Below are 10,843 nucleotides of genomic sequence, written 5' to 3'. Positions count from 1 at the left end.
TGTACAAAATTTGTATTGTATTTGAGCAAGAATTCAGCAGGATTTAAATGGAATTAGTCATACAGTAATCATGATAACTCAACCCTGGCTTAACCTGTCACTACCACTTACTTAAGTTATCATGCTGTCAATATACCGTCCACATTTATTTATGTATTGTATTTATACGTGTGTCTACAGAGTGACTGAGACTGACATACAAATAATGGATATTTGTTATGCTTTGTGTTTAAATTTCATCTTAATTAAGAAGGAACCCGGTTTTAGTCGATTGGCAGATAGCTTTTCTGGGGGTAATAATCCGTTCAAAAAAATGAACTAAGAAATAATACCTTGGTCACTCAATCCATGATTGTTTGTGGGACGCTGCTGTGCACAATTGGCTGCCGCGTTTCACCCACAAAATACAATCAATTCATTTCACAGTACATCCTGTGAAGCGCTTTGAGACGTCTCAACGATGTGATAAGGTGCCATATCAAATGCAAGGATTATTATTATTATTATAATACACCTCAAGGCTGGACTGTGGGAACTCTCTCCTCGCCGGCCTTTCCAGCCCTCCCTCCACAAGCTGCAGGTCATTCAGAACTCTGCAGCTCGTGTACTGTCCCGCACCAGACACCGGACCACATCACTCCCACCCTCGCTCGCCTCCACTGGCTCCCCATCCCCCAGAGGATCGAATTCAAGATCCTCGTCCTCACCTACAAGGCCATTCACGGCCTTGCTCCCTCCTACCTCTCCAACCTACTATCCCCCTACCTACCTGCCCGTACCCTCCGTTCCTCTGGCTCCGGTCTGCTTCACATCCCTCGCCCCAACCGCCCGACCATTGGTGGCCGGGCCTTCAGCCTCTCAGCCCCGAGGCTCTGGAACTCCATCCTCCAGTGCCTTCGCCGCTTCCTCCCTTTCCTCCTTCAAGGCCGGTCTCAAGACCTTTCTCTTTGACCGAGCCTTCAGCTCCCCTCTCGACTCTCTACCCCCTCCTCGCTCCCTCCCTTCCCTCCCCTCACCCTGACCATTTCCCCCTCCTCGCTCCCTCCCTTCCCTCCCCTCACCCTGACCATTTCCCCCCAATGCTCGGGTCCTGACCCAACTGTACAGCGCCTTGGGACGTCCTCCCGACATGAAAGGCGCTCTATAAAAGGAATCTTGTTGTTGTTGTTGTTAATTCAGGAGCCTCTTTTCCACGGTTCTTGAAAAGCACCTGGTTACAAATTTGAAAAGTTTCTCAAAAGTTTCTTTAAAAGGTTCCAAAATTTCTACGGCATTCTTACACTTTCAGACAGAGGGTGAAAAGTGCCAAGTTTTGATTAATTCTAGAACGAACACATGCAGATTTGTACATACAGCATTTCCTTACTTACTTTTTACCACTTTAAATTTGATCATGGTGTATCACGTGAGTGCAGCCGGGCAGACCGTACAGTAAAAAAAAAGTCTGTGTGCCAGCAAGTGACTTCTCCTTTATATCCAAATGCTTCTACTGAGTAGTGGCCTCAATGAGGATTATAATATCCTGTAACTAAACAGAACTGAAAGCTTCAATGCATCACTGACTAGCGCTGCCGTGGCCCCTTTGTGATTAAAAAGGGAAAGTTCAAAGTCTGGGATTTTACGAGGAAGCAGACCGACTGTGTGGGTTTCAGACTTTGTACCGGATTCTGTCATGATCACACAGTCCTAACCCTAACCTCGGCTCTGGAACTCCATCCCCCAGTGCCTTCGCCGCTTCCTCCCTTTCCTCCTTCAAGGCCGGTCTCAAGACCTTTCTCTTTGACCGAGCCTTCAGCTCCACTCTCGACTCTCTACCCCCTCCTCGCTCCCTCCCTTCCCTCCCCTCACCCTGACCATTTCCCCCTCCTCGCTCCCTTCCCTCCCTCCCCTCACCCTGACCATTTCCCCCTCCTCGCTCCCTCCCTTCCCTCCCCTCACCCTGACCATTTCCCCCTCCTCGCTCCCTCCCTTCCCTCCCCTCACCCTGACCATTTCCCCACTGCTTGGGTCCTGACCCAACTGTACAGCGCCTTGGGACGTCCTCCCGACGTGAAAGGCGCTCAATAAATGGAATCTTGTTGTTGTTGTTGTTGTAACCCTAAGTTTGCCTGTTTTCCTAAAAGCTTCCTGTGACAAGTGATTTGATCCGTTCTGCTGCCATAATAACAATCTTTGCATTTGATGTAGCCCCTTGTAAATTCAATCCCCCAAAAGGGCTTGACAGAGAGAAACAGCAACAACAACCACCAATTACATTTGTATGGCACCCTTCACAAGACCGAGACCCTCCTGCTTGGCTTCAGTTGCCTCCATAACTCGGGCACTGACAGCATCTCCCTCAACGGATGGGCCCTATATCTCACGTAGCCGATACCTCGGGGTCCTGTTCAACCCTCAACTGTCCTTCATACCCCACATCCGTGCCATAACCCGCTCCGCCTTTCCTCACCTCCGCAACATCGCTCGGCTCTGCCATTGTCTCACACTGTAGGTCATCAAGACCCTCATAGATATATTCATAACATCCAGGATCAACTACGCAAACTCCCTCCGTGTCAAGCCCCCAACTCCTTCCTCCTCATAGGCTGCAAATCATCCAGAATTCTGCAGCCTGTGTCCTCTCCCGCACCAAGCACTGTGACCCTACCACCCCCATCCTCGCCTGACTCCACTGGCTTCGCATCACAGAGGATACAGTTCAAGATCCTGGCCCTCACTTTCAATGCCCTTCATGGTCTTGCTACCCCCTACCTCTACTCCTAACCCCCTACCAACCTGCCCACTAACAACGCTCAGCGGGCTCCGGCCTGCTTCACATTCCATGCTTTGCTCGCCCCACCATTGGCAGGCGGTGCTTCAGCCACTCTGCTCCCACCCTCTGGAACTCCATCCCGCAGTCCTTCGGCCTCGCCCCTTCCCCTGCCTCCTTCAAGACCCGTCTCAAGACCCTCCTCTTCGACTGTGGCTTTGACTGTGCCTTCCTCCCCTGCCCTGCACACTCCTCCATCCCGACCACCAGCTCGGGTCCGAAACACTGATTGTCCAGCAGCCTTGGGACATCCTCCCGACATGAAAGACGCTATACAAATTTAATTTTGTTGTTGTTCATGTCGGCAAGACGTCCCAGGGCACTGGACAATCGTTTGGCTCCAAGAAATACTGTCAAGTGTGTGGCCGTGTGTTTAATAATAATAATAATCCTTGCATTTGATATAGCGCTTTTCACGTCGGGAGGACGTCCCAAAGCGCTTCACAGAACACACTGTAAAGTGAATTGACTGTATATTTGTGGGCGAACGCGGCAGCCAATTGCGCACAGCAATGTCCCACAAACAGTCGTAGATTGAAAATGACCAATTTATTATTGCTTTTGGTTTTGGAGGATTATTATTAGGCTCTGTGTGGAGTAAGGAAACTTGCCCAAGGTTTCGCCCTCTGCCTGGAATTGAACTCAGGTCTCTCACTTGCAAAGCGAGTGCTCTAACCACTGAGCTACAGGACTCCACTTGTCGTTTGTCATTTAAACGTTTTCTGTTTAATTTTAAAAAAAGAGACGTCTCATTGATGTGATGAGGCGCTATGTCAAATACAAGGATTATTATTAAGAACACATTTAAACAAAACGGAGGGGGGTTGAGGGGTGATGGTATTTTAATAAATAAGTGCTCTGTTTTTTCTGTTAATGGCTTTCCTCCACTGACTGGCATATGGCGAACCGCAGGCATCCGAGACTGGGTGACTGCACACTAAGAATGTGGTGACATTAAACCAGAAAAACTTATTGTGGTGACCAACTGATGTGATTGAAACTGCCTGTTCTGCACTGAGTTTCAGGAACTTGGCAAATGACAGCGCTGAGCAAACATCACAAGAAACTCACTCACTGCAAGAGTGGAACCCACAACTGCCTTGTGGCGTGCGGCTGAACTGAGTTGAAAATAAACGGGTCGACTTTCAATTTCAGATGCACTCTCATGATGAGAAAAAAAAAGGAACTTCAACTTCTTTGTTTCATTTTTCTTGACCAACACCGAGAAATCCAGGATTTGCTTATTTTAATGTTAACCTTTATTTGCGAATTCAACTGAATTCGATTTACACCCCCTCCAACCCCCCACTTGCTTCTGACCTACAATTACATATGGAATTGCACCCGTCTCCCCTGGTGAATGTAATCATACACCAATAAGTATAACTTCTAATTATAACCTTGCATTTGATGCAGTGCCTTATCATGTCATTGAGGCATCTCAAAGCGCTTCATATCGTAAATAATAATAATAATAATCCTTGCATTTGATACAGCGCTTTTTACGTCGGGAGGACATCCCAAAGCGCTTCACAGAACACACTGTAAAGTGAATTGACTGTGTGTTTTGTGGGCGAAACGTGCTTTATTTTTCGATTATAAGTTTGCAATTGGTGCTGTTAAAATTTTGCTTTTAACTGTTTGATTCTTATTATATTTAAAACTGCTTGCATAATTTTTGGGCGATTCCCTTCCAGCTTGGAAAAGTTCCAGGCTTGGATTAAAGACACCTGCTCTAGCAATTATTCATGTTCGTCACGGTCAGTGCAAGGTGATAAAACTACCTGCAAAACAACCAATACACTTTGCAGAAATCTTCCCAATATGAAAGAGGTTGTACTAAATCTAAGGATTTTTTTTTACTTGACCAATGGGGGAATCCCATGCCTGAGACAAATCCTGTTCTCACTGATGCTTTCACTATACACTGTATACCACACACGCAGACCATCGAGGTCTGGATAGTGCAGTGAAGTCTCAGTGATCTTCCCACTCCCAAACTCTTAGGCCAACTTTAATACAACAACAACAAATTACATTTACACAGCACCTTTCACATTGGGAGGATGTCCCAGGGCACTGGACATTCAAGGGTTCAGACTCGAGCTGGGGGTTGGGATCCAGAGGGGTGTAGGGCAGGGAGGGTAGGAGCAACAACAACAACAAGAAGAAGATTGCATTCATAGAGCGCCTTTCGCGTCGGGAGGACGTCCCAAGCCTTGTTGGTGAGGATGAGGATCTTGAATTCGATCCTCTGGGGGATGGGGAGCCAGTGGAGGCGAGTGAGGGTGGGAGTGATGTGGTCGCGAAGCCTGGTGCGGGACAGTACATGAGCTGCAGAGTTCTGGATGACCTGCAGTGTGGAGGGAGGTGGCGGAAGGCCGGCGAGGAGAGTTCCCATAGTCCAGCCTTGAGGTGATAAAGGCATGGACCAGAGTTTCAGCCGCGTGAGGGGTGAGGTAGTGCCGTAGTCTGGCGATGTTCAGCAGGTGATGGAAGGCGGTGCCAGTTGTGGCGCGGATGTGGGGAAGAAAGGACAGCTCAGGGTCGAACAGAACGAGGAGGTTCCTGATGGCTTTGAGAGGTGGAGAGTGCAGTCTTGGATGCTGATGCTGTCAGTGCCTGAGCTGCTGAGGCGCTGACGTGAGCCAATCGGGAGGGCCTCAGTTTTGCGGACATTGAGCTGAAGAAAGTTGTCTCTCGTTCAGGACTCGATGTCGGACAGACAGCTGTCAGGACATTGGGGGTCGTGGAGTTGAGGGTAGAGGAGGAAAGGTAGAGTTGGGTGTCATCCGCATACATGTGGCAGTTAACCCCATGTCTGTGGATGCTGTCACCAAGGGGGAGCATATGGAGGGTGACGAGGAGTGGACCGAGGACAGAGCCCTGAGGGATACCGCACGAGACAGTGCGGGGGGTGGAGGAAAAGCCGTTTGCAGAGACAAAATGAAGACGGTGGGAGAGGTAGGACCTAAACACTCAAGGACAGGGCCTTGAAGGTTGAAGTGGGAGGACAAGCGGTGGAGGAGGATAGAGTGGTCGACTGTATCGAATGCGTCCGATAGGTCGAGGAGGACGAGGAGACAGAGGGAGCCCTGGTCCTAGATGGTGACCTTGACCAGGGTGGTTTCCGTGCTATGGGCAGCACGGAAACCCGACTGGAGGGGTTCGAAAAGTGAATGGGTGGAGAGGAAAGAGCGCAGTTGGGAGGTGACGACTCTTTTGAGAACCTTGGACAGGAAGGGGAGGTTGGAGATGGGCCGGTAGCTTGATAGCTGCGACGCATCAAGGGAGGGTTTTTTCAATGTGGGAGTGATGGTGGCAGTTTTGAGGGGAATGGGAACAGAGCCAGAGGAGAGGGACAGGTTAATAGTGTCTGTGAGAAGTGGGGAAAGGAGGTGGAGCTGGGAGATAAGGAGGGGAGTGGGGATGGGTCCAGGGAGCAGGTGGTGGGTTTCAAGGGACAGGATGAGTTTGGTGACAGAGGGTGTGGAAACGGGTTCGAAGGTGTGTAGGGGAGGATGGGTTGGAGTCGGAATGTGGGAGGGAAGGGGTGGGTGGAAGTTGGAGGGGCAGTGACCGCGGAGCGGATTCCCCTGATCTTGGATTCAAGGAAATCCAGCATCTCCTCGCAGTGAAGGTTGGAGGAGATGACCTGTGCGGGGTGGCGGTGGGGGACGGAGGAGTCGAGATGTGGTGGAGAACAGAAGCCTGGGGTTGTTCTTCGCCTGCAGGATTATCCTGGAGTAGAAGGACGACTTGGCCAAGGCTAGAGTGGAGCGGTATTTTTGAGGAGATCCAGCCAGATTTGCCGGTGGACCGTTAGGCCAGATTTGAGGCAAGAGTTTGACTGAAGGCACGGTCGAAGAGGAGGGTCTTGAGATGTGCCTTGAAGGAAGCAAGGGAGGGAGGTGACTGTGGGAAGGAGTTCCAAAGGATGGGGCAGAGAGGCTAAAGGCCTGACCACCGACGGGCTGGAAGGAGGACGGGCCGGAAGGAGGACATGGAGCAGGCCAGAGCCTGCTGAGCGGAGGGTGTGGACAAGTTGATATGGAGTCGATGGTGTAACACGGTGAATTCCCTGGTTGAGAGCAGCTAACTAAATTTAGTGCAGAACGTATTTCAAAGCTGCAACCTCTCTGGGTGTATAATCTAGCAATGTGCCGGGCAATGCTTTTCCCCAGCAGGGAATCGGAGAACCTGGCTCTTCTCCAAGTATGAGAACATAACCCAGCAGCTAAATTAAAGCCGCATGATTTCTCTGTATTTTCAGCAGCTCATTAAAGTAATGAGACTCGGTTATAAGGCAACAAGGAGGCAACAAAAGCGGTTGTAATGAGCTGTCTGAAATCTGATTGATTTGTTTGCCAAGATGTTTTAGCCCCAAGAGAAAGAATTCAGAATACAAACACGAGTCTGCAAATCGTGTTAAAAAATGAGGGACACTTTTCTTTGCGGGAGGACATCTTGAAATGCTAAGGAAAGGAATTCCAAAGGATGGGGGCATAGAGGCTGATGGTGGGGCAGACGGATATGGGGTAAGAACGGGAAGTGGGATTAGTTGGTAGCTCTTTCAAAGAGTCGGCACTGGCATAATGCACTGAATGGCCTCCTTCTACGCTGTAGCATTCTATGATCTTACCACATGCGCTGTGCTACCATTCGGACTACTTTCTCTCAGCACTTCCCACCAAATGCTTTCACTATTAATCGGTCGTTAGTCGACTGTCGGATCACTTTTTCGGGGGTAATTATCACTTCAAATTAACTAATTTTTTAAACATAATATATGAAAAGATTAAGTATAAACCTATATTGTGCATAGCAGGTTGAGAGCCTCACATATGTACGCCACCTACACAGGGGAAAAAGTAATAATTTGATCACTCACTCCATGACTGTGGGACACTGCTGTACGTGATTGACTGCTTCATTACGCCCACAAACTATAGTCAATTCACTTCACAGTATATTCTGTGAAGTGTTTTGAGACGTTTCAAAGATGTGATAACGCGCTATAAAAACAATAATAAATAATAAATAATAAATTGGTCATTTTCAATCTACGACTGTTTGTGGGACATTGCTGTGCGCAATTGGCTGCCGCGTTCGCCCACAAATATACAGTCAATTCACTTTACAGTGTGTTCTGTGAAGCGCTTTGGGACGTCCTCCCGACGTGAAAAGCGCTATATCAAATGCAAGAATTATTATTATTATTATTATTATTATTATATCAAATGCAAATGCAAGGATTATTATGATTCTACACTAAAATGTTCGGACTCCAAATGAGCTGAAGGTATTCTCTTATTTCACAATTTATGATGTTCAAACAATAAATGGAGCTGTCAATTAACTACTTTATATAAGATTTATATAAGCAGATAAGTAAAAAATGAGTTTAAGGTTTACAGAAGTAAGTGTATGATCAGCTGCCCAGTGGAACATATTGTTCCAGTATAGGCAAAAACTAGGAATGTCATTTTTAGAATGGAAACAGCCGTCATGAACGATTTAAGTTATTCAGCTTATTGTCAGTTTTTTTTTAAAAGAAAGATAAATCAGATCAGCTTATGCCTGGAATTCTGCATGATAGTTTCAGTCATTTTAAAAATTGGAAAAACATCAAAAGCGTACCTCAATATGACGATGAATAATCCTTAAAGTAAACAGAGATAAACTGTGCAGTTTCTCGTTTTAATTATGCTTGCACTGCTTTAAGTATACTGTACACAGGTTGTCTAATGTTTCAGAACTTGCTGTCCTATAAAGCTGTTCGTTGTGGTTAACTGTGAAAACATCCCGCATAATCTAATCATGCGTAGAATCAAGAATTACTTGCAGTAGTCATTCATAATATTAGAATCAAATTCAGTAAAGAATTGAACATTCGCTTACCTGGAACAGCCTTTAATGTAGAGGAAATATAATCTGCCATTTTAATATAAATCAGCTGTAAATATATCTTCGCCAAGATCACCAGACCACGCATTCAGTTCTGTATCTAGGTCACTTATAGTCTGATTTTCAGGTTTTGTCGCATCGAATCAATGATAGCAACTTAGCTTCACTTAATACTGTACTGCAAGGCTGTACGAGGCTTTATATACCAGTGAAAACTGTCAAAATAAAAGTCCCCCGAAGCAGATTCAGTCAGAGCAATACTGTATTTCTGCATTATTTATCGTGGGATAAACTGAAACTGTCCTTTCCTGATTGGCTAAATTCACAAACTCGTTCATCACCACCACATAGAATTTCCCCCAAATAATTTCTCACCGGAGCAGATGGTTTTTCTCTAAAGTGATAGTTGCTGGTGAGACGTTCCAACTGGTGACTGCTAATTGTTAAAATAATAATAATAAAAACATTAATAATAATAATCCTTACATTTGATATAGTACTTTTCATGTCGAGAGGACGTCCCAAAGCGCTTCACAGAACACACTGTAAAGTGAATTGACTATATTTGTGGGCGAACGCGGCAGCCAATTGCGCACAGCAATGTCCCACAAACAGTCATAGATTGAAAATGACCAATTTATTATTATTTTTGGTTTTGGATTATTATTAGGTGTGTGGAGTAAGGAAACTTGCCCAAGGTTTCGCCCTGACCTGCCTGGAATTGAACTCAGGTCTCTCACTTGCTCTAACCACTGAGCTACAGGACTCCGCATTGTACTAAATGTTGACCATTGGGAGAATAATCCTAGCATTTGATTTAGCGCCTTATCACGTTTTAAGTAAATTGACTGTATATTTGTGGGCGAAACATGGCGGCCAAATGCCCACAGCAGTGTTTCACGATAGTGGATTGAGTGACCATTTTTTTTTGAGGGATTATTATCCCCATAAAAGCAATCCACCAAACGACTGATAACCAGATTCCTACTTACTGCTAGATAAACAGAGGCGTGTGGAAACTTGCCCAATGTTTCGCCCTGCTGGAAACAGAACCCAGGTCTCTCGCTTGCATGGCAAGTGCTCTAACCAGAGCTATCAGTAGGATCAGTGAAAAACAGTTTGATGGGAAAAACCTGGGTGAGCAAATATGCCAGGAAGTGGGGGAAAACACCTTAAGAAAAAAAGGTTTAGGTCAGTGGAACAGTGATGGATGTTAATTATGGATAAAGAGAATTCCTGTGGAGGAAGAGCATGAGAAGGCTCAGAAGTCTTTTTTTAAATTTCACAGAATACTGTTCCGGGACAGCCTTCAACCACTCTGCCCCGACGTGAAAGGCGCTATACAAATGTAATTTTGTTGTTGCTGTTGATGGCAAGAGGTGTTATGGCCTGAAAGACGATCAAAATTTCTCCAATTAATTAATTGTATTTTGAGATGATACACATATGAAAGTGTTTTCTCAAGCTCCCAGATTATGTTTGGTGCATTTTTCACAATTGTGTTTTCCTTGCACACAGAACTATTTGCAATATCTTGAAAAACTGGTATGACTGAAAAGGAACTGCAATTCCAGTGTTGTGAGTGGTTTGGTCACCTGTGGCAGTTGTGAGAAGTACTAACTTTTAACTTGTTCTTGGATTGCGTGTCATTAAAACTGCAAATGAAAAATAAGAACAAAATTGATCAGCAATTTTATTTTGAACAAAATACACATATCTCGATAATAAGCAGAATAAACACAGATGAAATATTAGTGGGATAATAGTTAATGGATACCAGTCATTTGCACAAGAGGAAAACCATTGAAAACTAACCATTGTTACTTCTGAATTATCAGGTTTCTCCCTTTATGGAATAAACAGCTTGTCCATTGTGATCACTTGGTCCATACCAGGGCCCCCATCCACCCCACACCCCACTAATTCTCCAATTAGCAGACTCAGGAAAGCACAATGTCCTGATCTTGTAACCCAACAACAACAAAATTACTGTCTTCAGTGGCACATAAAAGAATAACAAGCGAAACCTAAATAATGTTTTGAAAATTGTAAACGATTATTTGTAACACATTCATAAATACAGAATGTTTAATAAATGCTGTTGAAAGATATAAGGCACAGGCAAAA

The sequence above is a fragment of the Callorhinchus milii genome, unplaced genomic scaffold, assembly GCF_018977255.1.
Source record: "Callorhinchus milii isolate IMCB2004 unplaced genomic scaffold, IMCB_Cmil_1.0 Scaffold25, whole genome shotgun sequence".
In the NCBI taxonomy this organism is placed as follows: Eukaryota; Metazoa; Chordata; class Chondrichthyes; order Chimaeriformes; family Callorhinchidae; genus Callorhinchus; species Callorhinchus milii.
Note: the sequence above shows the minus strand (reverse complement) of the source record.